Raw genomic sequence first — 27,110 nt, 5'->3', positions numbered from 1 at the left:
TTTTAAAAAAAATCCATAGGCGGTTTAAGTTGCATTAATAGAAGTATTATTTCCAGCAGAAAGGAGGAGACCCTGCTCTATCCTTTCTCAGATAGAGCACTGCTGGGGTCCTGTCTTCAGATCTCTATGCCCCATTTCATAAAGGACTTTGAAGAGCCGAGTAAGCTTCCAAAATGAATTCCACAGACAAAAAAGTGATGTGCTAAACTTATTCTTTGCTACTTAAAAATATTTATTATTATTATAGTAAATATTTTCTTTTTGTAAAAAATAAAGCACAGCAAAGTGTAATGATGGGAACAAAAATTAGCCATAACCTTAATCTTCCCACCCAGAGGTAACTACTTTATTATTTTGGTTTATTTCTTACAAGTCTTTCAAAATATGCATTTAAAAATGAGATTAGGATGACATTTATATATAGTCTCTGCCTTGTTTTCATTCAAAATTATATGGTGAGCGTCATTCCATGTTTAAAGCATCCACCAAAACCACAGTCTTTAGTGATTGCTGTCTAGTCTGTTGCATGGATGTCCCGAAAATTCGCAATTTGTTTCTTCCTTCCTTGCCTGTTGGCGGATTGGGTTGTTTCCAGTTTTTTTCCATGTTATAAATAATCCTGTGATTAACTTCCTTGTATATAAATCTTGGTCTGTGCCTGTGATTATTTCTGTGAGATCAATTCCTAGAAGCAGAATTTTGGGTTCAAAGAACACAAACATTTGTAAGGCTCCTGAAACATTTTGCTAAGGGGTCCCCAGGAAGTTTGTTCCCTCATTAACACGTGCCCATCAGCTGTTGCGGGTGTCAGTGCGCAAGCTGGCCAACACGGCTGTTATCCTCCGGAGCGATCTTCCCCAATTTAGTAGGTGGAAATGTTATTGCGCCCGGCTTTCATTTGTGTTTCCTTGATTGTTGTGAGAGGCTGAATTACCCTTTGGTCGTCCTGTCTCCTGTTTGGTGATGCCTGGTGGATCGCACGCCTTCCTCCCAGCATGGTGAACACGTCTTGGGGTTTCCTGAGAGTGGGGACTATGTCTCCTTCATCTGGCCCTAAGTTCATGGGGAAGGATGGCTGGATGAAAGAGTCAGGTTGGGGCCACCCAGCCAGGAGCCAGAAGGGTTTGGACTGCACACGTGCAAGTGTGGGTCAGAATGAGAGCAGGAGCCAGCCTGCCTGGGGTAAATGCTGGTCATCACCCCTTACCTGGGTGACCTTGGGCAAGTTACCTCAAGGAAACCCTGGGTCCCCCATCTGCACTGGGGCCAAGCGTCATGCTGGTGGGGGCACAGAGACACGTGGAGTGTTAAGCGGGGGCTGGGCACAGGGTTAGTTCTCATTTAACCTTAGATGATTTTCTTTTGAGTACTGTTATACCAATTTCCTTCCTCTATATGAGGAATGCTTCTGTGAACCATGACAGAACTCACTTCCTCAATTCTGTTCTCTGTTTCGCCCAACAAATATTTATTAGGTGCCTACTCTGTGACGGAGAGCATTGCACTGGACAAGCAGATAGAGAAAAGACACGCTCTGTGACCTAAATTCCAGGCCAGCAGGGGATTCAGACAGGCAGTTGAAGAACATATTGGTTTAATTCCAAAGAAGAAAAGTGCCAAAACAGAGCACACTTTGCAAAAGAGGACATATTCTATTCCTATTCTATGTGGAAAGAAAATTAATCACACTAGTAATCAAATCCATACCAATGTAAACAGCGTGACACCCCCTTTCCCATTTCATATTAACAAAGGCCTAAAAAAATGCAAACATGCAGTGTTGGCAAGGTTATGGTGAAACAGGTACTTCTTTAAATCGTGCCATGAAATCGTGTCCTCTGTAGGTCAAAGATATAAATATGCTGAGAAGTGGCCGTCTTCATTTTCAAATGAACAAGAGAGCTGACAGCAGTGGAATCCTGCCCTTTCCTTGCCTACAGAAACATGGCCCTTTGTTTCCTGCCTCATGGGCCGCAGTTTCTGACAGGGGCAGTCTCAGGCTCAACAGATGAGTCAGCCTTTGGCCTGTTCATCCTCTTCCTTCTCACTGAACATTTCTTGGAGAAGACCCGTTGACTACGTTCCCACATTCCAGAGCATCTTTCTATCATGGTGGTTTTTGTGGGCTATTGATCCCATTGGCTTGTTTTCTGAGATCCACTTCATTTCATATGTTCCTAAAGGGAATTTCAGGACAAGCGAGGGCCTCCTCGCTCCCCTTCATCACCTCCCTGTGCTGCCCCCGCGGAGACAGTGGGCGTGTGCTGGTTGGTACAGGGCCTCATCTTCAGGTCCTAATCTGAGCTGTGATTTCCCCAGGCAGGTGGGCAGGCTGGCATCCAGCAGAGCCATGCTCTGAAGGGGGAAAATGTGTAGTTCTACTGAGTGCTTCCTGCTGGAATCCTGGGGTGGGGACAAGCCCCTTGCCTGGGCCAGTTCACCCACTGATCACGTCACCTGGTCCCTGATCCTTTTATCCAGTGGCTGGGAGGAGAAGAGCTGTGAATGGAAGGCAGTAGAGTTCTGGCCCTTCCCCGGCTCCACTCTCTCCAGCCACCTTGGACTTTATCCAGCGCCCCCAGACACCAAAGCGGCTGCAACAGCCGGGCAGTGCTTCATGCTGGATGTGTATTTTCAGAAGCTGCGGGGGACGTCATGTGTATAAAATTAGCATTGCCTTGTTGGCCCCTTACAGACTAATTCAGAGTGAAATGTTTTAGCAATGGTGGGCTGATTCTATCAGGAGAACAAGAACTAATTAAATTCCCTCTGACCATCAAGCAGTAAATTATTTATATCCAGACAGATGCAATCTAATCTCCAGCATCCAGCTCAACCCAACACTCATCCTACTTGATTTTTCAAGGGGAGAGGAAGAAAACAGAAAAGACTCAAGTACTCGAGAGAGGAGACAGACATTAGGTAGACATTAGGGAGACCTGTGGAACTCTGGCCTGAGAGGTGCTTGGCCTCCTCTGCCGATGGAGAAACTGAGGACACAGGTGAGGGCTCAGGGCTTCTCAACTTGGTTCCCAGGAGCCGTGGCCTCCACGCCGTTCCTTACACATGGAAATTAAAAAAAAAAAAAAAGGAATTGACAAACTATTCTTTAACATGATCTCAACTGTTTGTGGGGAGAATTAATTTCACTAATGAATTTGCTAATGTGTGTCACAAAGACTTATTGATCTGCCCGTTGCTGGCCTTTGGTGGCTGCTGAATGGCTGCCAACTTGCATTCTGGGGTAGAGTGATTAGCTTGGCCTCACGTGGTGGGATGTGCTGCCCACTGCGCATCTCCTCTGTCCTCACTCATGATGGGAGCGTGTCGAGGAGACAGCTTGGATTTTGTGGAACCAGTGCATGGGAAACCCAGTGCCACCACATCCCCATACCAGGAGACAACATCTTTGCACCAGTGCTGCTGGGTGCAGGTGGGGATGGGAGACTGGGCCCATCCTGGGCCTGAGTCCCCACAAGCCTGTGCCCCTCCCTGGTGAGGAGGTGGGGGCTGCTCCTGGGGTGCTGGTTGCTGGTCTGTGACGCCAGCCAGGACGTGGAGAGGACTCCTTTTGCAGTGCCTGAGTCAGTTGAGTTCAAGGTTGTTTGCTTCCTGACCAGCTGAACTGTGCTGGCCTGTGCTGGACCCCAGGCTGTGCGGCGCTGAGCACTGTCACACACACACAGCACTTTTCAGCTTTGGTGGTGACCCTATTTGGGTGAAAAGGTGCTGACACAGTGGGCTCATGGGCCTGGGGTCTCTGTAGCTGTCTCAGGACGCCTGCGTGAACCCTGTCTGTTTTCATGTGCATCAGCAGTGGCTGGCCCTGCTCTGCTCACCTTTGGGGTTGTCTGAGGCAGAGGAAAGTCTGGGGTTTTGGGAGCCAAGGGGAAGGCTGTTTCCTGGGAGCCAAGTGCCTGGCCAACTTGGCTTTGGTGAGGCCAGGCTCTCCTCCCAGCAGCTCCTTGGGTGACCCTGCCACTGCCGCCCTGACACTTTTGGGCCCCTGAGCGCTGTGGTGAACCCAAGGCCCAAGTAGGTACATGGAAAATGACCAAAAGACCCTTTTCAGAGTAGTCACCTTAGGGGGTTCTAAACTTAGGCCCCAAACCCCTAAAGCTCTTTGAGACACCTCTTTGGGAATTACAGTCACGGTCCAAGGTATATTTAATTATGGGAACATGATCCCTTGAGGGTGGAGCTGATTTGGGGAACAGCCAAGAGCCACCTGGGTCTGTCTGGTGGGGGCCTTGGTGCATAAGAGTCGGTGTCGGTCCAAGTCTTAGCTTCACCTTGGTCAAATATGTAGCCTAGGGCCAGTTACTTAATCCCAGCTGGCCTCAGTTTCTCCATCTGTGAAATGGGATCAATCATCCTCCATTGTAGGGCAGTTGGGTGGAGAAAATGAGCTGATGCAGTAAAGCCCTCAGCATAGTTCTAAGCTCAGTAAAGACCCCACTGTAGTCAGTAAGCTGGCAACGCCATTGTGGATGGGAAAGGCAGGGAGGCGTCAAAATTTAAGACAAGTGAGCAGCTTTTGTGCCAGGAGTGGCTGGCCCTGGCGGGGCTGATGTTGCCGTGGGCAGAACTGGCTGACATCTTAGATTTGGAGATTGGTGTTAAAGCATGAGCCACCATGTGTTATGGTCACTTGATGTTCCTGGACACAGCAGGGGCCAGGTGGTCAGTGGTCAGTAGTCACTCATTAGCTGCCTGCTGTCCCTTGTAAACACAGTGATGTGCTCACAGTATTCTGGCCATGTCCTGGGGCTACAGTGGGAAGAAAGTGGCTTTGCTCTCCAAGCATTCCGCCAGAGGAGAGGGAGGGTGCTTCAGTCTTTGCGGGATGGAGAATAAAGCATGAGTACTCCGCATGTGTTCACTGCTCTGTAGTTTACAAAGTACCGCTATGTATATTATTTCATCTAATCCTCGCAAGAGCTGGGCAAGGCTTTCTCAGCCTCTTGGGTCTTCTTCAGCATCTCCCGTGCTTTGCTTAGGCTCAGAGACTCTCCAGCGACCCTTTCAGCCCAAGTCTCTTCTTCATTGGTCTCCTGGGGCTGGGATGGGGACTGATGATGAGGACACAGTCACCTGGAACTTGATGTTCAAGGAATTGCTGAAGATGCAGCAGGGGGCCACTCCATCCATTCACCCATCACCTAACCATCCATTCATCTACCCTCCATCCATCCATCCATCCATCCATCCATCCATCCACTATCTACCCACCCATCCATATCTATCCCTCAATCATCTATCCATCCATTCATCCACCATCTACTCACCCACTCATCCACCATCCACATGTCATCCATCCATCCATCCATCCACCATTCACCATCTACCCACCCATCCACCTATCCCTTCATTCATCCATTCTACAAATAATTACTAGGCATCTAATATATGCTGGATAGTATTTTAGGTATCAGAGTATCAGCAGTGAAAAAAACAAAACACACAAAACTCCCTGTCCTCAAAGAGGTCACTTCCAGTAAGAACACAAACAATATGCTAGAGAGTAGAGGTCATCTGAGCTCCTGCCCATTTGAGACTTGGGGCAAACTGTTGGCTCCCAGGCCTGAGACCAGCCTTGCTGGTTCTCCTTGGGGTCTCATGGTAAGAGGCCCCAGAGTAGTCCAGCTGCTCTGCACAAGACCCCCGCCCCCCGTAAATGCCTACTGAGTGGGGGCTGGTTGCATTTAAAGCTAATGCCTGTGTAGAGCCTGATTCAGCCTCTCGGGCTCAGTGGTCCTGCTCCATGAAAGCTGCCCCTCCGCACCCCTTCCCACCCCCTGTATCCCCCCAGCTCACCCTGCTCTCTGTCAGCCCTTTGCCACTGCCTTTCTGTGTGGGGCCCAGCCCCAGCCTATGCACCCCCTCTTGTACTGCCCTCCCCGCCCTGCTCCCAGCAGACCCACGCAGCCTCCGCACAGGGGGGCTGTGGGAATATGTGGTTAACTGGATGACTAACCCAGTCCCCACAAGGCAGCGTGAAATGGCTGCTCCAGTAAATTTCCACATGTGTCCGGAGCTGATGACTTCGTTTTCCTCCCAAGCAATGAATGGGCTGAGCAGGGAGGCCCGGCACTGTTCAGTCGGCTGAATCAACCTTCTAGACACGTTTCCACTGCAGCCTCTCAGCTCAGGTGCAGGCAGGCAGAGGGTTGGGGGGCGGGGCCTGATGAGATCCCTCTTAGGAAGAGTCTACCCCCCTGCAGCCCCGGCCCCCCACCCCGACCCTCCAGCTGCTCCGTCCTGTGTCCACCCTCCCGACCTTCCAGAGTATTCCCTCCTCCGGTCAACCCCAGGCAGCTGAGTGATGGGTGTTGAATGGGTTCTTGTGCACAGGTTGGTAGTTCTGTTCCCTGAATCTGATCACCTGCTTGCTTCTGTTACTAAGGCCCCTCTGGGTGAGTGTGGCCTCGGCGGATGCCCTGAGCAGCACACTCTCCACCTCCTCTGAGGGACTTTCTTACCTCCCCGCAAAGCGCTGAAAACACAAATCACACCCCCTTATTGCATTCAAGCTTCTCAAGTACAGGACCCCTAGGCATCTGATGTGGCACGATTCCTCCTTCCTGGGTTTCCTCTGCTCAGCAAATACCTGTTTCAGGCTGGGTTTTCTTCTTCTTCTTCTCTCTTAGACTTGAGCGTTCGCAATTTTCCCTCAAGCTGAATCTCAGTGTACTTGGGAACCACTTACCTTCCCTCCAGGTCATTTCTGCCACCCCCCATCCCCCCCGACACAAACTGCAGCGCCCGCCTGCCCGTCTCCCCGACAGATCTTGCTCCCGACCTGCCTGCTGTCTTCCAGATCATTAGCTTGGATATTAAACAAGATTGGGTCCTTGCAATGGCCCGGGGGAACTCCCCTGAGACGCCCCCTCCTGCCCCACATGCTGGCCTCTGCCTTGGTCTTTGTTTATGGTTTACAAACCTCCCTTTGGCCTTGTGACTATGTTTATACTGGAGCCAACCTAGTTCGGTTTTGCAAAGACAGTTTCTTCAGACTCCTTCACCGATGGCCACTCATCTGGTGGTGTGTGTGTGACAGTGTTCTGGCGGCCAGCAGCGGAGACTCATCCCGTGGTGTCTCGGCTCCCATAGGCCCTCAGGTGCTGTCCCTTAAGGAATGTCAGGAGGCCATGTGTGGCCGGACTCCTGTCTTCTCGGTGTTTGAAGGGTGGCCCCATTCAGCATTCCCTTAGGGGAGAGGAGAACAGACCACACAGTGGCTAAGAGTTTGGGCACCAGGGCCACACTGCCTGGGTTTGAACGCCAGACCCATGGCTCACTCTCCGGTCCCAGTTTCCTAGGTGGGTTCTCCAAGGATGATGGAGACAGTCATGGAAAACCTCAGTTCTGGGCTTGGCACAAAGTGAGCCCTCAATGCGCAGCAGCCCCTGAGGACAGAAGGCCTTGGTTCCGTCCCCTTTACCATCCAGCTGCTCTGGTTGACTCTGTGCCTGCAGAAGGAAACGAATTTCCTAGGGAATTGCCACCTCAAGGCGTGCGTTTATGTGCTACACGCTTTTCAAATATTTTCTTATTTTGCCTTTTGTCAGTAAATATTTTGCCAGTCTTTTGTTTCTAGTTCATGTTTTTTCGTGCTTACAAAGATGTTAAATTAGCATGCGTTTTTTTAAGTAGCCATTAATTTCATATCATCCCTAATTTGTACACTTAATTTCCTCTTTCCACCCGCTCTGGATGTGTTTACAACTCCTACTCCTGTCACTCATTTTTGTTAAACTCATCTTGTGCTGCCCCTGCATTTGCCCTCAACCCTTACGTTGGGCAGCCCATGCTGTGCTCTCTCCCGCCAACTTCACGTCCACCCTGGTCTTGCCGCCCCGCCTGGGCCCTGAGAGCAGTGCTCTGTGATGCCAAGTGGGTGGCTCCTCCCTCCTCCCTGCACCGAATGGAATTACTATCTGTTGTGCTTTGTGTGACGATGTCCCTCCTGTGCTCATCTCTTTGGGTCCTACTGGGGCCCCGCACAGGGTGAGTGCTCAGATGGTGTTTGGGGCAATGGTGGGGCGTGAGCATGGGTCAGAAGATCCGTGTCTAGTCTCAGTCTGGCCATAAACAGGTGTGAGACCTTGGACAAACCACCTGCCCTACTCTGGTCCTTGCTTTCCCCTTCTGTAAAATAGCGTGGTTGTGAATGGTCTTAAGAATCCTTTCCTGTTCTGAAATTTTATGCTTTTCTATTCCTTCAACTCTGTGGGCATTTATTTGTCTTCCTAATGGGGCCTGTTTCTACTGTATGATGTTGGGTTTTGGTGGCATTGTGGTAACTGGAATACCGGATGATACAATTGTTGTCACTTTCATCATCACCATCTCCACCACCATCTCCAGCATCACAATCATTATTACCACCACTAACTCCTGAGTGCTTACCACAGGCCAGGCATTATGCTGGGTGTTTATGTCTATCATCCCATGTAATTTTTACAACAGTCCTGGGGGGGTATGGGTATTTTTCTCCATTTTAGAGATGAAACCACTGAGGCACAGAAAAGTTCAATTATTTGCCTTGAGTCCCACAGCTACTAGTGGTAGATCTGGATTCATACCCAAGCCTGTGCTCTAACTGCAGAGCCTCATGGGCTCTCTCTGTTCCACACAGGCTGGTGTCCTTTGCTTTTTGTGATCAGCACTTAGTTAGGGGCACAGGCTTTGGGTTCATGAGTTCTGAATGGTGTGACTTGGGGAAGTCCTTGACTGCTCCGAGCCCTGGTTTCCTACACTGTGAAAGGGGGAGAGCAAAACCCACCTCACGGAGTTGACTGAGGATGAGAGAAACTGATGTCCGTTGGGCATCTAGCACTGTGCCTGGCATAGAATAAATGCTCAAATGCGGGTTTTACAATTATCACAATAAAAATTTTCACCACTTCATAATGTTTTCCACATTTACTGATGACCTCTGATGTGTCAGACACTTGTGTTAAGTGCTAGGCGTCCAGAGCTGCGGAGGAGTCTGACTGAGGAACCCAGTCCAAGGGGGCAGACACACTGTCAGCAAATATATCGCAGGAGGGTCAGGCTCCCAGAGGCGTGTACAAAGCACCTACAATAAAGGACCAGCTGTGCCTGGCAGTGGTGAGGGTGAGGGGGGTAGAGAAAATTCATAGCCTTAAAAACTCAGTAAATGAGAGAGAATTAGAAATAAATGAATTAAGTATATGACTCAGAAAGTGGACAAAGGAATGATAAACTGAAGGAAAACAGAAAGAAGGCATTAGTGAAGTTAATAGATAATGAATAGGAGTCACAAAATGGAAAATGGGACTGATAAATAAAAAGCTGGTTTTTAAAACAGTGAATAGCTGAACTACTGGCTAGCGCAAGCACGGTTAAGGGGAAGAAGGCATAAGAAACACAACATAAGAAATAAGAGAGAAATATAATTTACCAAAACTGACCAATTGCATGGAAGATAGAAAGTTTTTAAGCTACTCCCACACAAAGGAGGAAGTCTGGATGGTTCCATGGGGGAATTTAAACCAAACCTTTAAAGAGTAGGTACTTCCAATGCTTATCAAACTGTACAACAGCAAATAAAAAGGAGAAAAACATCCACATAATTTTCTTTTTATTTATTTATTTATTACTTGGTTGCACCGGGTCTTAGTTGCGGCAGACGGGATCCTTAGTTGCGGCATGTGAACTCTTAGTTGCAGCATGCATGTGGGATCTAGTTCCCTGACCAGGGATTGAACCTGGGTACCCTGCATTGGGAGCATGGAGTCTTATCCACTGTGCCACCAGGGAAGTCCCCACATAATTTTCTTAAATAGAGAATAACAGTGTTTCTTAATCTGACAAAGACTGTACAAAAATAAAACTATAGGCCATTCTCACTTATGAATATTGATACAAAATTTTAAATAAAATATTAGAAAGTAGGATTCAAGCATTACGTTAACAAGCATTATGTTAAAATAATAATACCCTATGCCCATTTGGAGTTTATTCCAGGAATGCAAGAATGGTTCAATATTAAGAAATCTATTTATATAATCCATTATATTAATCAATATAAAAAGAATTATCACATGATTATCTTTTTTGATACTGAAAAGGCATTTGAGAAAAGTCAGTATCCATTCCTGATAAACACTCAATAAAAATAGGGATTGATAGATACTTCCTTAACATGACCATATGTAATCATGTCCAAAATCCATTCTTTTTCTTAATGTGGAAACACTAACATAAGAACAAAGCAAGGATGCCTATTATCACTAACTACTATTTCATATGGTAGCAGAAGCATCAGCCAATGCAATCAGACAAGAGAAATGAGAAGAGTAAATATTAGAAAGTAGGGAATAAAAATATTACTCTTTTGTAGATGATACAATTGTATACTAGGAAAATCTTAGAGAATCAATGAAAAACTACTACAGTCAACAATAAGATAATCATCATTAGCATCATCTAAGGGCTTATTAGAATTACAGATGTCTGAGTCCCACCCTAGACCTGCTGAATTTCAGAATCTGCATTTTAACAAGATTTTTGGGTGCTTCGTATGGACATTAAGCTTCCCATCTTATTCAGCAGAAATCTAAGGCTGGAGGAAAATGGAGCTGCCCTGCTCATGTTGGTATCAGTTTCTCAAAAAGTCACCCTTCTCAACTGCCCTCAGGTAGCGCATATTCCAAACAACCACTCAGGGAGGATCAGCATATACAAAGGTGTGTTGGAAAACTCTAGAACAGTGCTGTCCAATATGGTAGCCACGAGCTGCATGTGACTATTTAAATAAAACTAAGTATTCAGTTGCTCAGTTGCACTAGCCACATTTCAAGTGCTCAGTAGCCACATGTGGCCAGCAGCTACCATATTGGAGGGTACAGGTGTAGAATATTCTCATCATCCCAGAAAGTTCTAATGGGCAGCACTGATCTAGACTATATCAGGTGCTAGATTTTGAGAACTTTTGAATTGCAAAGTCATGTTCTCAATGCTCTGGATTCTGAGCTCCATTTTCTTCCTTTTGTGTCAACAGAGCATCATCCACCTATCCATCCATGGGTCTGGTCCCTCCCTCCATCCATCCATCCATCCATCCATCCATCCATCCATCCAACCACTTAAGTCATTCAGTCATTCCACAGATGGTATTGGCATATAGTGCTATTTCAATAAGTATGAAGTCCTCAGCCCAAAGCTGGGTGCTGGACACGTATGTGCCATGCTTCCCTGCCGTGAGCATGTGGACTTGCTTTTGGAACTTTCTCCCCCGATCTCTGGGACCCTATTTTACTGTATTAGTTTAGCTTTACTTGCATCATATCCGCTCAATTCCATCAATCCTCCCTTCCCCACTGGTTCATGAGCTGACTCCTATGGAAGAGATCTGGCTCCATGAAGTCGCCCCTTTTATGAGAGTTTGTCCTTCTGTTCAAGCTTTCATGGGGATGCTTCTGGGTGTGGGGAGGTGCCTTCTGACCCTCTTGTTTTCCTGGTTCCAGACCCCTTCATTCCAAGCACCCTGTGCCTGACCTCTCATACACATGGGGTATTTAGGTTCATAAGCCTAACTAGGCCCTGGCTCGGGGGAGGCCTGTCTCTGACCCGTTGTTCTGGTGTAGACTTTTCCTAGTGTAGACCCCAGAAGAGAGAAAGAAGAAGGATTTGAGGGGGGGATACACGAGTGCTCTCAGTGGGTGCCCAGCAGGGACAGTCGACGTGCCTTCACTGTGCCCTTGGAGGCTGCTTTCCCACAGTTTTGGGTTTTTTGGTGTGTGTTCTTCCGAGAACACTGGGGCTTTTTAGGTAAACTGCTTCATCTGTCATGTCTCTGAGCCTGGAAAATTCTTACTTTTTATGATGATTCAACTCTTCTTATTTTAAAGTTAGCTCTGCCAGGCAGAGGCTTGTGCCCACAGCTGTGGGGACTTCTCAGCTGTGATATTGGGCCACATGGTGAAGGAATATTCATGTTGTCCCCTCTCCCTTCCTCTCCCTCCTGAGGGGCAAGGATGTGGAGAGCGAGCAGGAATCTGCTTCCTCTTTCCTTTCTCTGTCTCATCCTCTCCTGGGGGCTCCTGTCCCTCAGCGGCACAGGAAAGCCTCAGGCCTGCTCTGCCGAGCCCCACTCATCTCCCTGGGGTGTCCTCCAAAGCCTCCCTCTGGGTTGGAGGCAGGAGTCACTGCCCCATCTCAACACAGACACAAACCATTGCCCTGATCTCCTTCAAGAGTCTTCTGGTTACTCTAACACTGGTGTCAGATAGATCATTCTCGAGTCTCCACAGAAACCTGAGCTCTGCCTGCCTCAGAGCTGCAGTTGCTTGTAACCTCTATTGAGCTGCATCCCTGCCTGTCTCCAGTGGAAAAGGGGGGGAACTATCTGCTCATTCCCGGGGCTGTGTGGGGCTCCCCCTGCCCTGGAGGAGTGGGTGACAGCCAGCTCGACAGCTGTGCTTTTTCATCGCAGGCTCCCACCTGGAGGCTGAGCCCCGTCCACCCCCATGTCGTTTCAGAGCCTCCCTTAGGACTTTTTAAATAAGACAAGCTCCTGCTTGGTAGAACCCAGAGACCCTGGTGAAAACCTGAGGCTTTGTTTTCTCTTGCTCACCAGCAGCCTTTCCTTAGCCTTCGTGGAAAGCAGGCAAAGGCTGGCTGGGTTAAAATTGGCGTCAGTTCTGATCTGGGGACAAGGGACCTCGGGCAGTGCATCTCCCCATCCTGAGCCTCAGTTTTTCCATCTGCAAAACGGCAATAATAATCGTACCACCTCAGGGCTTGGAGGAAAGAAAGAAACGAGATCACGCAAACAGAGTGCTCCAACAGTCAACCACATGCGTTCCTGCAATAATGATGATTGTCCCCAGTAGGCTAATGAGGGCTCTTGCTAGCTCACAGGGTTTTTATGAGGATAAAATGAAATGCAACAAGGAAGCATTTCTATATTCATTGCACAAATATTTATTGAGCACCTACTGCGTGCCAGGCCCTGACATAGGCACGGGGACTGAAGAGATGCCCAAAGACGTATGAAAGCTGCAGATGTGAACAGGCTATTTTCTCAGGTTTAGAGGAATCCTGTGGAGGAACAATGCCATGCCAAAGAAGCTGGGTGTCCCCTACTTCACAGAGGAGAATGGAGGCCCAGGGAGCTGAAGCCTGGGGATGGGGGGCAGATCCAAGCAGACCCCTTCTCCAGGAGCTGGTGCTATTTAATGAGCGCATTTCTGTTGGATTGGTCTGTACCACCATCCCAGGTACACCTGTGGCTCTGGGGGTGGTGACAGAGCCATGTCACGGGGCTGTGCCGGCCCTTCAGAGAGGGAAGGGAACCGCTGCCTCCCCCCACCCCTAGCAAGATGCCTGCTTGGACTTCTGAGCTCCGGGAATCTCAAATGCAAGCTGGCCCTTCTTCTCTGGGAGAGTGTGGGGGAGAGAGAGAGGGGAGCAGTGGGTGAGGGTGGGGGCTAAGTGTGTCTCTGGGAGTGGGCATCCTCAGACCCAGGACCCGGCACTATGGCTGCATCTAGGACGGCCTCTGGAACGACACCTGCTCTGAGCCAGGCTGGATCTTCTGGGCTCGATTCCTGGGGCCTGCCCAGAGCCGGGAGCGCCCTGTGCTGCTTCCATTCCTTTACGGCAGGGGTGGCCCACTCTGCCACGCGGGTAGTGGCCGCCAGCCCCGTGCGAGGCTCTGCGTGGGAATTTGATTTTTTCCCTAAGATTTGAATAAAGGCAAAGGAATTTCCTGACTAGCCCCAGGCTGTTCAGACCACAGTGAGTGAGGAGGGAAGCTGGTTTCCCTCCAGGGTGTGGGGAGGCAGCCACCCCATGGCAAAGCATCCCGGAATGAATTATCGGCCAAGGAGAGTGTGGGAAAAGATCAGGGTCCTTCACCACAGGTCAGGGGACGTGGGGTGCTTGGAATCTGCACACATGAGCGTGTTTGGGTGCAGCCGGGCACTCAGGCCTGTTCTAGGGGGAGCACCGTGGTGGAGCACCCCCGCCCCCACTATTCCCTGAACCCCCCTGGAGCCTCCTGTCCCATCTCTCCTTTGCCTTTCTCTGTTGGTCTCATGTGCGCTGTCGGTGCTGGACAAACAGCTGCTCGACTGGAATAAAAAGACGTCTTTCTCTTTTTCACTGAGCGGAGGTTCTCTGAAAATGCAGCATGCGCATTTCCTGCCTGTGCTCCAGATTTGTTTTGGCAAGTGGACCCCCATTCCGAGGAGAGAGTGGGTGAGAGAGCTTGTCTGGGGACTTGCTCCTGGGGTCCCATGCCTGGTTCTCCCCTGCCCTCCTCCTGCAGGCAGCAGATTTTTAATAGAAAAGGGAAAAGGAGTGATGTGGGCCCTCCAGATTCTGTAACCTCTGAGCCACGGGGCAGCGGGAATGCTCCTTTTCCTGTTCTGTCATCATTCTGTGCTGTTCTCCATCATGGCAATGGTTTGCCTGTGAGGGTCTCCCTGGTGGGAGGGCAGTGCCCAACATCCAGCTTCCATTTTCAGCCCTGAGCGGGATGCCTGCCACGTACGGAACCTTAGCTATGAGGACAGGATGTCGGGGAGCGCCAGCAGGGAAGGAAGGGACGCCCTGCTCTTCGTGCACCTGCTCGGACAAGCCAGCAGTCATCCCTCTTTAGAAAGCTTGCTCTTTGGGTGCTGGGTATCGAGGGCTTAGAGCAGAGATTGGATGAACTCAGGGTGCAGACAGGACCACACTGGCAGTTGTGAGACCTTGGTGACAACATTTCACCTGATGGAGCCTGTTTGTCCAGCCTTGTGGCTGAAAGGGGGAGACTCTGTGAAAGACCCAGTAGGTCCTCCATAAGCGCGCCTTTCCAGGGCTGGATCCCTCTGTTTTGGCAGGAAAGAAGCCTGGGGTTTGGGCTTTTTCCTGCCATACTTAGAATTGTCCATGAAGGGTTCACACACTCATGGCTCAGCAGTGACGACAGGTGGGAATTTAGATCCGGGGAGATAAGAACCTCCTGAAATCCAGATCGCAGCCGTGACCTTCCTGGACCCACCTGTAGCCTCTTGAAGACTATTTGCTTTAAATATGTTGTTATGCACATCTGTAAATTGTATCCCACACATTTGGGATTTGTCTAGGTTGTAACATGATGGTTTTTGCATGTAGTATACACTCATGTGCACACACACACACACACACACACCCCATTAGCTATATAGGAATAATCAAAGGGGAGCCTTCCATGCCCACTAAGACCCTCCGAAGACAGTGCAGTAAGCCGAGTGAGTAAGAGGAGGAGTGAGTGTGCACCCAGACGCTGAACCAGACGGACTCTTGGCTGCATCCGGGTGTGGGCATCCAGACCAGGGCAGTGAGGACACAGAGAAGCTGAGAACACACAGAAAAGGGAACCACAGTCTCAACTGTGAGGCTGAACTGGATAACGGGAAGTGGATTAGACAGCGTCTCCTGGGGAAAAATTACGGATTTCCCTCTTGCTTTCATGGAAGCGTTTGGAAGGGAAGGCAGCCATTTAGCGCTTGGCTGGCTGGAAGGACACAGGCGCCCTGGCTCCCTCGCTGCCTTGAGGTTGAGGTGGGAGTGGGGAGACGTGTGTCTCCCATGATGTCTCCCATCATGTCGGGGTTCCAAAGATGCAGATCTTGGCCTCTTGATCCAAAACCAAGCACGGCCCCTCCTCTGTTCCATTAGATGTGCTCCTTTGTAGGGAGGGGAGTGAGGACGAGGGCAGGGGAAACTGGGGCCCCAGATGCTGCTTCCTGGTACTGAATTCTAATACCCTCCCCCCACACGAATGCTGTAGGAGCGCTGGGAGCCTGTGCTTGCACCTCTGTGGAGTTCTCTCTTTCTTTTTTAAAAATAAGAAATATCAAAGATGATTTCAGCAATGGAGATGAAAAGGCAGAGCAGCCCTCGTCTGCTCCCTCCCTGCGTTTCCCCCGCCCCCCGCCCCACCCCAGGATTCGTTACTGTTTTTCTAGAACAAGAAGGAAAGAGTTTTATTTGTAGGAGAGTTTTTCTTGCCCTTAATGATGTGGTGGGCGGCAGTGGTAGCATGTTTTCATTTTATGTTATTTTTTATCCCCTGCTGCTTTGGGGGAGGGTGACAGTGTTTGAGTTTGGGGTGCGGTGTGTGGGGGACGGTGTTCCCTTGGAGAGGAGCGAGCGGTGCGAGCAGATGTTCCACCCCCGTGTCTAGAAGGTGGGGGGACTGGGAGGACGGCGCTGCTCGTGGGTGGGGAAGGACCCAAGTTATGTAAGAGCATCGAGGGGGTGGCTTGGGGACGCAGACAGAGCCTGAGGATGCAGGCAGACACCCTTACAGGGGCCGTCAAGGAAGGCGGCCGGGCGCTGTCTGCTGGGGGCCTGGTGGCCGTGTCGTGGCAGGCGCGGTGCCCGCGGGTGGTTCTCAGGGTGTCAGGTTGGCAGGGCAGGCGGGAGGCCTGGAAGGTGGAGGAGCTCCGGTAGGAGGAGCAAACTTCTTGAAGCCTGGGGAGGACTCGTTCTCTCTCTGCTCTTTCCCTCCCCTCTCTCCTCTTCATTCCTGCTCCCCTCTCTCCAAATCAGTTCCCCAGCAACTGAGGCGACAGACCTCTTCATTTCCCGCGTTTCCTCGAGGTCTCCTTCCCCCAGCACCAGTCATCACCATGTGACAACAGAGCAGCACACGTCCTGAGCTTTACAGCATCCCAGGGGCCGACGCTGGTGCTTTTTCCTGGTACAGGTAGGGCCCCGCCTGACCCACAAGGAGGGACAAAAACCTGAGCAGGTGATAATTGAAACAGCGAGCGGCCGGGGTTGGGTCCAGGCACCACCGCACACCAGCCACTGGCGCAGTATCCTCAAACCTGCTCGTGGGGCCGCTGTGAGGATGACAGCCAGGCCGCTGTGGACCCGACCCCAACCTCAGCAGGCAGGAAGGAGCCCATCAATGCCGAGGGCGGGGGTCCGGCTGGGTGTTTGGATCCCTCTGTCCCACAGTGTCCTCAGCAAGCTTCTTGGCGCTCCAGCTACGCCCGTGCCCCTTTCTGTGGACACTGGCTGTGTCTTCGCTGGTCAGTCAGTCGCTCTGCATTTTCACTGGGTGGGAGCCGGGAATCACCCTGTGCTGTGGAATTCCAGCTCTGTCTGCACTAACGAGCTGATGGGCTTGGTACCTAAGACCACGAGGCCGAGGCCGAGGCCGGTGCGAGCTCGGCATGCTTAATCTTCACAGCTTGTTTTATCTTCGTTGGTTGGTATTTATCTATATGCTTGTTTGTTTATGTTTTCCCCTTGGAGGCCCTGGGAAAGGAGGGAACATGCAGAGGCAGGAGGGTCTTGGTTTCGCCCCATGTTGAGCTGCCCCTTTTGGCCGAAGCCTGCCCAAAGTGCGAAGTAGGGGAATCCCGTGCCTGTTTGGCTCTAAGTGGTTTCTCTTTGTCAGGAGGGGATATTCTGCCCTCAGAGGTTGATAAACATCGATGTTTCAGCTCCCTGATGGTTGTTGACTCACTGTGTGATTCTGCAGCAACCCCATCACCGCCTCTGCTATTGATGGGATGTCGCGGTGATGATAGGACTTGCCTCTCAGAGCTATGCAGAGGAGGTAGCAGTACGTCCCCTGCAGAGTTCTTCGTTCTTGACACAGAAGATGCCCGAGGAGTCACGGGGGTAGTGATTTTTCATTATGGTCTCATAGAGGTTTTGGGAAGTCACTAATCATGAAGGTTGTAAACATGCCTTTCTGAGCAACGGGCATATTTCCCTGCACCGGTCGGCAGCCACATGCGGCTGCATGGTTGACTTTTAGGCTTGGGGTTGTTTGTAAGTGAGACGATTGTGACATGAAGGAGTTCTGTGCTGGCGTCGCCTGAGAGGGAAGCCACTAGCCCGTGGCCCGTCCGGGTGGAGATGAGCTGTGGGTGTAGAATGCACACCGGATTTCAAAGACGCAGCATGCTGACAAAGGATGTGAATCACCTCGTTAGTAATTTCTTATGTGGATTACATATTGACATGATAATATTTTGGATATATTGGGTTACATAAAATATATTATTAAAATTAATTTCACCCACTTAAAACATTTTTTAAATGTGGCTGCTAGAACATGTAATGACCCTTGTGGCTGGCATGATATTTCTGTGGGGCAGGCTGATGTAAGAACCCACTCCCCCGCCCACCCCCCCACCCACACGGACGAGTTGGATCCCTCCTGATCTCTCGGAGCCTTTATATCCTTATCTGTGAAGAGGGAGATTCCCCCAGAAGGTGCCCCGGGACTGACATTCCAGGAGTCGATGACCTTTTCCTTGCCCTAGTTGACAGCACCAGGGAGCCCCTTAGCGAGGCTGAAAAGGGGACCTCAGGAAGTCGAAAGCGCTGCCTTTGAGAGAGGTCCCGGAGCTGTCTAACTCCAAGTTCTTCCCAGCTACGCACCACTGGGGTTTTCGGGAGACACCCTCCAGCTTTGTAAATATGCACTAAAAAAATAAAAATAAATCCATTATTTTGTCAACCTTCACAACAACTGAGCTTCCACAACGCCTCTCACGCAGAGGTTCCAGAGCATCACACGGTAAACAGTGCCCCGGAAAACAAAACAAAACTGCACGCTTGGAGAGATCGAAGGCAGCAGAGAACTTGTTTTCGCTTCTGGCAAAAGAAATGCTAAGGTGAAAGCTGGGCAACCGGTGTGTGGGGACTCTGGAGGAGACCCCGTGGGCATGGAGGTGCCACATCTGCCCCCCCAAGCTGGGGCCACGCTAACATCAGGTAGCTCTGATACGGAAGCAAAAGAACCGAGAGGAACTTCTGGAAAGGAGGGAAGAAAGGTTAGTGATGAGAACCAGAAGGGCTAAGATAACCTGGAATTTTACTGCAGAAGCTGCTGCAGCGAGGTCGTCTCTGGAAGCCGGAACGGACTCTGAAGAGCTGACCTCTGGGCCTGGGGCTCTGGGGGCAGATGTTCTGCACCAGTGTGCAGAGCTGCAGCGCTCCTTGTCTCGGGGGAAACCCATGTTCCCTCCGCCCATCCTGGCCTTGGTCACCCAGGGCACCAAGAAGAGAGATGCTGCCCAGAGGGCTACACAGACCCGGCGCCGCTGGCGTTGTGCGCGCAGCGCGGGAGGCATGTCAGACGTCCCTCTTATTTTTATTTTCCATTTTTGACATTGTCCTTCAGTTCCTCCTCCACACTCCCCATTAAGCTGTTAAATCACTCCATTTATTTAGTGCGAGTGTTTCTGAGAGCTCATTTTTATCTTGGTGAAAACCAGGCTTGCTCATGGGCATATAACGAAATTGCATAAATATACCCTTAGCTTGGAATCTAATTTATTTTTCCTGTTCATTACGGGGTAGAAGGCCATTATGAAATGTATAACTTTTTTTTTCCAGTGCTGGAATTGAAAGGCTGGGGCTTGGGCTCTTTTTATTCTGATGATTTCGTCCTGATTCAATTTAAAGCTGGTTAGAGCTCAAATACTGACGCGTAATTGACAAAGATCAGTGTGGGTTGTAATGCTAATGTCGCGTCTGCGGCTTCCTCAGCTCGCAACTCCACACGATGGACAACGGGTTAAGCAGCGATTCCATCGGGATACCTGGGCCTGCAGAGCCGCCTGGGCCTCAAGGAGAGGGCCGAGGACTTTCCTGTGGCTAGCGGTCACATTCTCCGCTTCGGGCAAGGGTGGGCTAGTGGCACACTCTGGAATAGGAGGGCTGGGGACACGTCTGACCTTAAACCCGGAAGGCTTAGAAATCCCTTCAAGAACATCTGCCCAACCTCCGCTTGTACACGTGAGGAGTTTGAGCAGCCTGCAAGCTGGCCAAGGTTGCCCTGGCTCCAGACTCCCCGTCCTCAGCCCTGGGTCTCCTCGCCCTGACAGCAAGTGAATAATGTGGGATGAGATGCAAATATAGCCTTTGGAAGCAACGGCTTAGGCCACTCTGTATGAGGTTCATGCATTGTGTGTTCAGTGCTGGGAGAGGGGGGACGGAAGGCGGACCTGGCAGATAGAGCAGGTTCCAAGATGCCCACCATGGCTAAGAAGTTGGGGGGCGTGACCCAGCAAAGCAACTGGCCGGAAGCTGAATGCCACACACCTTGAAGAGGGTCACCATCCTCCCTCCAGGGCACGCCTGGTCCTCTGTTAATTGGCTTCCCCCAGTTTGCTGACTGTTTTCTGCGCGCCCAGTACTGCTGGGCTTGGACACAGAATGCGAAAGGCACAGATGCTGCTCTAGGAGCTTTGCTGTGACATCCTGACTCTCAAATAAGAGCCGTGACGAACATCAGTGCGTGCAAGTCAGAGGATGCTCTTTTGGAGGGTGACGAGTGATGATCAAAACATGTGAGTGTGTGTGCGCGAGTGTGTGAGTGCGTGTGATCACTGGGAGAAAAAAATATCGTCATGGCTATGACAGGTTTTCACGGGGAGCTAGAAGAAATGGATTTAAATTAGAGTTGCAGAGATCTTCCTTTTCCCTCCCCCTGTAACTAAGATTGCTAGATAAAACCCGGGATGCCCAGTTAAATTTGAATTTCAGATGAAAACGAAGAATTGTTTTGTGCAAGTATGTGCCAAATATTGCATGGGACATACTTATATTTTTTTAGAAAAATGTTGTTTATCTGAAATTCAAACTGATCCAAGGATCCAGTGTTTTTATTTGCTAAATCTGGCAACCCCACCTATAACAGCAGGGGAGGTAGAAAGCCTTCATTTCGAAATCATTTCCATAGTCATTTAAAAAATGCAGTCACATGAGTTATAAAAGTCATTATTTATTTATTGTATTAGGTCTTCCAAGACAGAAGTGTCTAAAGTGAAACGATTAGTCTCCTTTGTTCCTCCCCAGATCCAGCTCTCCGGGGTGACTTCTGACTTCTGCTAACAGTTGGAAATGTCCCCTCCCCAAATCTCCCCTTTGCTCATACTGACCCACCCATGTGCATATGCTATGTATTTTCCTGGTACTTTCAGCTTTTTTGGAGAAAATCCCAAAAGTAGAATTACTGGGGCCGAGGGCATGTATATCTTAAATTTTAATAACTACAGCTGGATTGCTTTACAAAGTTGAAAGTATTTACAGATCTCTCCACACCATGTGAGAATCCTTTATCCTACATCCATACCAGTATCAGTTATTATTATTTCTTAAAATACTTGCCAGTCTAAGGTACAAAATATCATTTTAACTTACATTTCCTCAACTTTAGGAAGGTTCATTATCTTTTTCTGTGTTTATTGTTCATTTGCATTTGACTTCTGTGAACTGTCTGTTCATGTGCTTTGTCTATGTTTCCATGGAGTCTTTTTTCTTTATTCGTTCCAGGGTGCTCTTTACATATGGGCCACCCTCAGACTTTGATTATTACATGGAGTCTTGGAGTTGCTTCTGGACCAGCTGTGTTAAACCATCACCTGATCTCGAAGCCTTAGACCTGAGCTTCTCATGGTGGTGGCCTTTTGGGTCTAATGACAATGGTAGACCTCCAGCCCCACATGGGTGCCTAAGGTCTGCTGATCTTTTTGTCTGAAACTCCTGGGTTTAAAGGAACCGTGTGTGGCTCGAGAGCCTCAGTTAGTGCTTCACTGCCCTGGTGCTGCCCCAGAGACAGCCGGCAGCCCTGGATGGCTTTCAAAACCCCACCCCCCTTTGTTATCCTGCTTTCTCTGCATGCACAGGAAGCTCTGCTCCAGAGGAGGGAACTGGGTGTTGGGAGGCAGCACTGAGGGTGTTCTGCTGTGATTGTGGGCATCTCCTCAACAGCCACATTCACCATGTAACTCCACAGGGAGGCATCTCAGGGGCTGCAAGGTGGAAGGGGGAAAGACGGGAAGTCTCCAGTTCCCCCAGTCCACTTCAGCCATTAACTCATTCACTCATTCATTCATTCATTCATTCAACAAGACTTTGTCAAGCTCCAGGTAGACACACAGACCTGACCCTGCTGTCAGGGAGCTGTCAGCCTCTGGGAGAGAAGTCATCACACGATCACACAGATTTTATCAACACACTGGCTGGGACCAGCTCTTCTTCCATCTTTCTCCCATGTTGGGGGCTCCATAGCCCGACCTCAGGTGAGGGGCTGTCCCCATCCCCACCCCACACCCTCAGCCAGGATCCAGAGTCCCTGAACCTTCCCTCTCCAGCACCCTCAGCCTTATGCCCACAGCACCCTGTGCATGTTTGGGGAGAAGCATCTCCTTGGCGCATTTGTGGTCAGTTCTGTGTCTTGCTTTAGGAGAGACAGCGGCCAGTGGGGCTGGCTCAGCCGGGGTGTGCACGGATGCACACCCATGACAGGTGGGCCCTTGAAGCTACCAGGAGACTCGGAGAGGCAGGGTGGGTGGGGATGGGCCTGCTGCCGTGCTCCACTTATTCAAAGGTCTGTCGTGTGGAGGAGGAAGTAGGTTTGTCCCTTTGTGTTCAAAGGCAGAAAAAGGATGTGTGGGTGTAAGCTCTAGGGAGACAGAATTTGGTTCTGTCTGAGAGATGCGAGCATCAGCGGGACTCAGGAGGCCGTGAGGACTCCGCCCTGGGGCACTGGAGTAGAGGCTGGCTGGCATGTGGGTGATGGAGGGGTGTGGGGAGACAACCCTGGCACTGGTGTAGGTGCCTGTCCACCCTTCACCTGCCAGGAGAGACCTACTCTGTGTGCTGCTTTGTGTCCCCATGCGTCCAAGTCCTAATTCCGGGGGCCTGTGAATGAGATCTTATTTGGAAAATAGGTCTTTGCAGATTTAATCAAGTTAAGATGAGGTCATACTGGGGTAGGGTGGGCCCTAAATCCAGAGACTGGTGTCCTTATAAGAAGAGGAGAGGACATACGAAGACAGACAGCCACGTAAGGGCGGAGGCAGGGATTGGAGTGATGCAGCACAAGCCATTCCAGAGCGCATAGCGCTGCCGACATCTTAGTTTCGGGCTTTTGGCCTCCAGGGCTGTTCAAGAATAAAATTGGTGTTGTTTTAAAATGCTTAGTTTGTTACGGCGGCCCTAGGAGACAAATACATCTGCCAAGCAGGTCAATGTCCCACCTTCTGGGTCCCTTAGAGGATGGAGAAGACAACAGGGCATTCTCTGTGCAAAGTGCTAGGCCAGGTGCGGCCCCAGGAGCCCATGGCTGGCTCATTCAGCAGGAAGAAGCCAATGGCTGGCAGCCCGAGAGTCAAGGAAAGCCTGGCTTGTCCATCTGTCCATCAGCACAATGGCGCCCCTTTGACAGAACTGATGTGGCCACAAGTGCATGCTTATTGAGCTACACTTAAGCAGGGCCCCTCGGCTGGCAAATTTACAGGATGTGGTGGTGCATTTTACTGGAACGCACATGTGTGTTACTGGTGTTGCCAAGACTATGTGGCACAAGACAAGGGTGTGAGTTGGGTGGTGATTAGTATAATGGGGGTTCTGGGGTCAAACTGTCAGGCCAAGGGGATGGTAACTTTTCCTCCCTGTCCCCCGTGGGGTCTCTTAATTCTAGCCATGAATGGAAGTGGGAAGGGCGAGGAGAGAGAGTCTCTCGGTGCGTAGGAAGCTGTGGAGGGAGGTACTGTGCAGACGGACCTGCAGCAGCTACTGCTCACAGGCAGAGGGGGCTGGGCTCTTTGAGTGGTCTGCACGGAGGAAACCAGCCCCTTCCCCCGAGGCTGGCTCGTGACTTGGGGCTCAACTGCTCCCAGTAGAAGAGGGGCCCCTCCCACTGCCTGGCGGACCCACTGTCCGTGTGGACTCTTCCAACTCTGCTCAGCCAGTGGCCCCACAAATGCAAGTCCTGCAGGCCTCCCAGGGCCCTGGCACAGGCCATTCCTGCGTTGGAATGGTCATCCCCACCCAGGCGACTTTGTCCTTGGGAGTTGGCCATCCTGTCTTGCCCTGTGCCCCCCAGAATGTGGCCTGTCTAGGCAGCTGACCTGTGAGCCCAGGAACCCCAGAGGGGCAGCTGGGCCATTTTCTACCCTCTGGATCACCTGTGGACCCAAACGTTGGGGTGAGTGCTCTGGGGAATGAGCAAGAGGATAAAGGTATAGTGAGAGTGAAGACAGCCGGCTCCCGGTGACATCTCCAGAGGGCAGGCAGGGAAGAGCCTTGCTGGGGAGAGGGCCCCACAGGCTGACCAGCTCCCAGGGGCATCTGGGCCCTCCCCCTTCTCTTACTGACCTGGGCTTGGTGCATGTGTCCATCCTCCCACCCCCTCGGGCAGGGCTGGGGAGAGTGAGGCCCACCCTGACCTCAGGGCTGGGCACTTGGTCCATGGGAGATCCTGTGCCCTTAGCCGTGACTGGTTCTGGCTAATGAGACAAGAGGAGTATCTTCCAGCAGGGAGGGTCAGCTTCCGTGAACAGTTCTTGGCTTCTAAAAGAGGCCTCAGGACGTTGTTATGGATCTACCGCAGCCATCCTGCTTCCAGCCTGACGGGAGGGTGCAGAGCGGGCAGCGGGCAGAGCCTGTGTCCTTGTGACACAGAGAGGAGCTGAATCACCCAGCCCTGCACCAGCCGTGGCCTGGACTTCCCGTCGTGTGGCATCACTCTAGGCGCCAGGAGGCCTACGTATCAGCCCCTGAAGCTGTGTCTCCCAGGGCCACCAGCACCCTGAGTCCCTGAGCCCTGTTCTCCCTGGGTTCAGCCTCTAGGGAGCCACTTGTTAAAGTGGCTCCCACCTGGAAAGAGATCCTAGCTTTATTTCGTATGTGGCAGGTTGGCATTTCCCTAAAGTAGCTTCCCTAAAGTGCATAGGAAAGATAAGCAATAAACCAGAAGCCACCGGTGCTTGGCACCCATGATGCTTTACAAGCTCGGATTTGGGTCACAGTGAATCTGAGGCTGGCACAGCTTACGGCCAGTCACCCTTGGTTCTGCCCCAGGACGATCTCGTCCTTGGATTTTTAACCAAGCTGCGGGGACCAGTGGTAGGAATAGCTGCTTGCTGGTCCTGAGACCGGACCTGGGGGGTGATTCTCAGCCCCTCCAGCATCCGTGCTCATCCTGCTCTGGTGAGGGCCTGAGTCTGTGCAGAACTGCTCTCAGTGCCCCAACCCCTGGTCCCTGGAGAGGAACCCCATGTTTTTGGCCCCAGGATTTCTCCTGACCCTGCAGGAGCCCTCTTTGCCCTTCTTGGAGTTGGCCCTGGCTCTGGCCCCTACAAGCCCCCTGGTGTTCTCCGTTCATTTCCCCTGTTCTGTTGGGCTCACAGCGGGAGAAGAAGGCCACAAACACGGTGAGACCATTGTGGGAGGGAGCCTGGGCGCTCTGCCCGAGCCTTGTCCGTGAGCAGCCCTGTTGGGCTGTCCCCAGGCTCTTTGCACTTCATCTGTCATCATCGTGAAACAGCAGACCCAGCCCGAGCTCCCATTTCATATTTGAGGGACACACCTCCTTCTGGCAGAGCAGCTGTGAGTCCTGGATTCAGGTTCCTCACTCCTCCCATCTCTGTATGTGCCCCCGGTGGATCTCTCCTTGGGGAATGGCTTGACAAAGTCCAGATGACTGCAATCTTACCATCCCCAAACTACCCTAGGCATCTTACCTGAGGTCTTAGCCTACTTTGGCTGCCACGACAGAATACAACAGACTAGGTGGCTTAAGCAGCAGAAATTTACTTCTCACAGTTCTGGAGGCTGGAAGTCTGAGATCAAGATGTGGTGTGGTCAGGTTCTGGTCAGGGCCCTCTTCCTGGCTTGCAGACTGCTGCCTTCTCGCTGTCCTCACATGGTGGGGAGAGGGCTCTGGTGTTTCTTCCTATTAGGGCACTAATCCCATCACGAGGGCCCAACCCTCATGGCCTCATCTAACCCTGATCACCTTCCAAAGGCTCGACCTCCAAATACCATCACATTGAGGGTTAGGGCTTCAACATATGAATTTTGTGGGGATAAAATAATTCAGTCCATTAAACCTGCAGTAAGAGGAAGTCAAGTCAGCCCTTCAGAACTATGATGTTGTTTGTTTATGAAGACATCACCAGCCAAGGGGAGCACCCCCTACTTTGAGCTCAGATCAAGCGTAGAAATGTTCATAGTTATAGCTATAAAGGGCAGTAGCAAAACCTTTTCATCGTTGCTCAGAACTGATTACCTTTCATATACATACATCCCCACCCCAATCTCACTCATCCGTCAACAAATCCTCAGATATCCACCATTGTCTTTATATACACATACACACACACAGACACACACAACCCTAGACATAACCCCTTATTGTTTTAAATTACTCTATACTTTTGCTTCGCAGAACTATAGAGATCACGCATAGGTAGACTGGAAGGTTTTTAGATGCTCAGATCTGGCTATTTTCATCATTGGTCCCTTTCAGTAAGAGAAGATCTCAGAGAAGGGGGCTCTCTTTTGAGTGTCATGTCTTTAAGTCACGTTTGGTTTTTTTAATATTGTAGAATTTGGACTAAAGAGGAAAATAACTTTAAAAAATCATATTTTTCTGTAACTGTAGAGCTGATTTGTTGACAAAGGTCATTTTCCTATTTAATGCTTAATTGCAGCGTTCTGTATTATAAAATTTTCCTCTCCTGTCTTCAGCTGTCCTTTTAGTATCCTTTGGCTAATTCAGACATTTAAAAATGATGTTGTGGAAGAATACTTAGTGATTTGTTATGAGACATAGTTAAATGGAAAAAAGTTACAAAATGGAATGTACAGTATGATCCCACTTGGTACCAAAATATATATTCTATGCATAGGAAAGTCTGGGAGGGTATATATGCTCAAAATGTTAACAGGAGTTATTTCGGGGTAGTGTGATTGTGGGTTATTTTAAATTTTCTTCTTTTTGCATATGTGTAGTTTCTAAATTTTCTGCAGTGAATATGTATCACTTTTATAATAAGGACACAATTATAACTACAGATCTTGCCAAAGGCTGCTCAGACTGCCTGACCACAGGGGGCTGAGGTCGCCCCTCCTGTGCTGTACAGCTCCCATGCTCAACCCCAGGGTGCCTTAGGGGCCACACACCAAAAGCTCCCCTCCCACACTCCTGGGACTCTGGGCTGTGCAGAGCTGATGCTGGTTTTCCCTAGTATTGAAGGGACCTGGAGACCCCTCCCTGACAGGTGGGTTTATCACCACCCTCCTTGATGGGCCTCTAGTCCTCTATTCTACCCATGCCA

The 27,110-nt window shown here is 50.4% G+C and overlaps 1 protein-coding gene across 16 annotated transcripts in view; it reads left to right on the top strand.

Moving 5' to 3' along the window:
* Nucleotides 1–27,110, top strand: part of RBFOX3 (RNA binding fox-1 homolog 3) — a 452,065-nt gene that overhangs the window by 43,547 nt on the left and 381,408 nt on the right. For 2 of the 16 annotated variants that reach the window (XM_082371583.1, XM_082371582.1), the window contains exon 1: nucleotides 16,422–16,717. The exons of the other annotated variants lie outside the window; for them this stretch is intronic. The gene's annotated coding sequence lies outside the window, so the exon portion shown is untranslated. Of the gene's footprint in view, nucleotides 1–16,421; nucleotides 16,718–27,110 lie in introns of those variants that run through there. 16 annotated transcript variants of the gene reach the window in all.

The sequence above is a fragment of the Balaenoptera borealis genome (genome assembly GCF_965194805.1).
Source record: "Balaenoptera borealis genome assembly, chromosome: 20".
Classification (NCBI taxonomy): Eukaryota; Metazoa; Chordata; class Mammalia; order Artiodactyla; family Balaenopteridae; genus Balaenoptera; species Balaenoptera borealis.
This window is presented reverse-complemented; position numbering and strand designations above follow the sequence as displayed.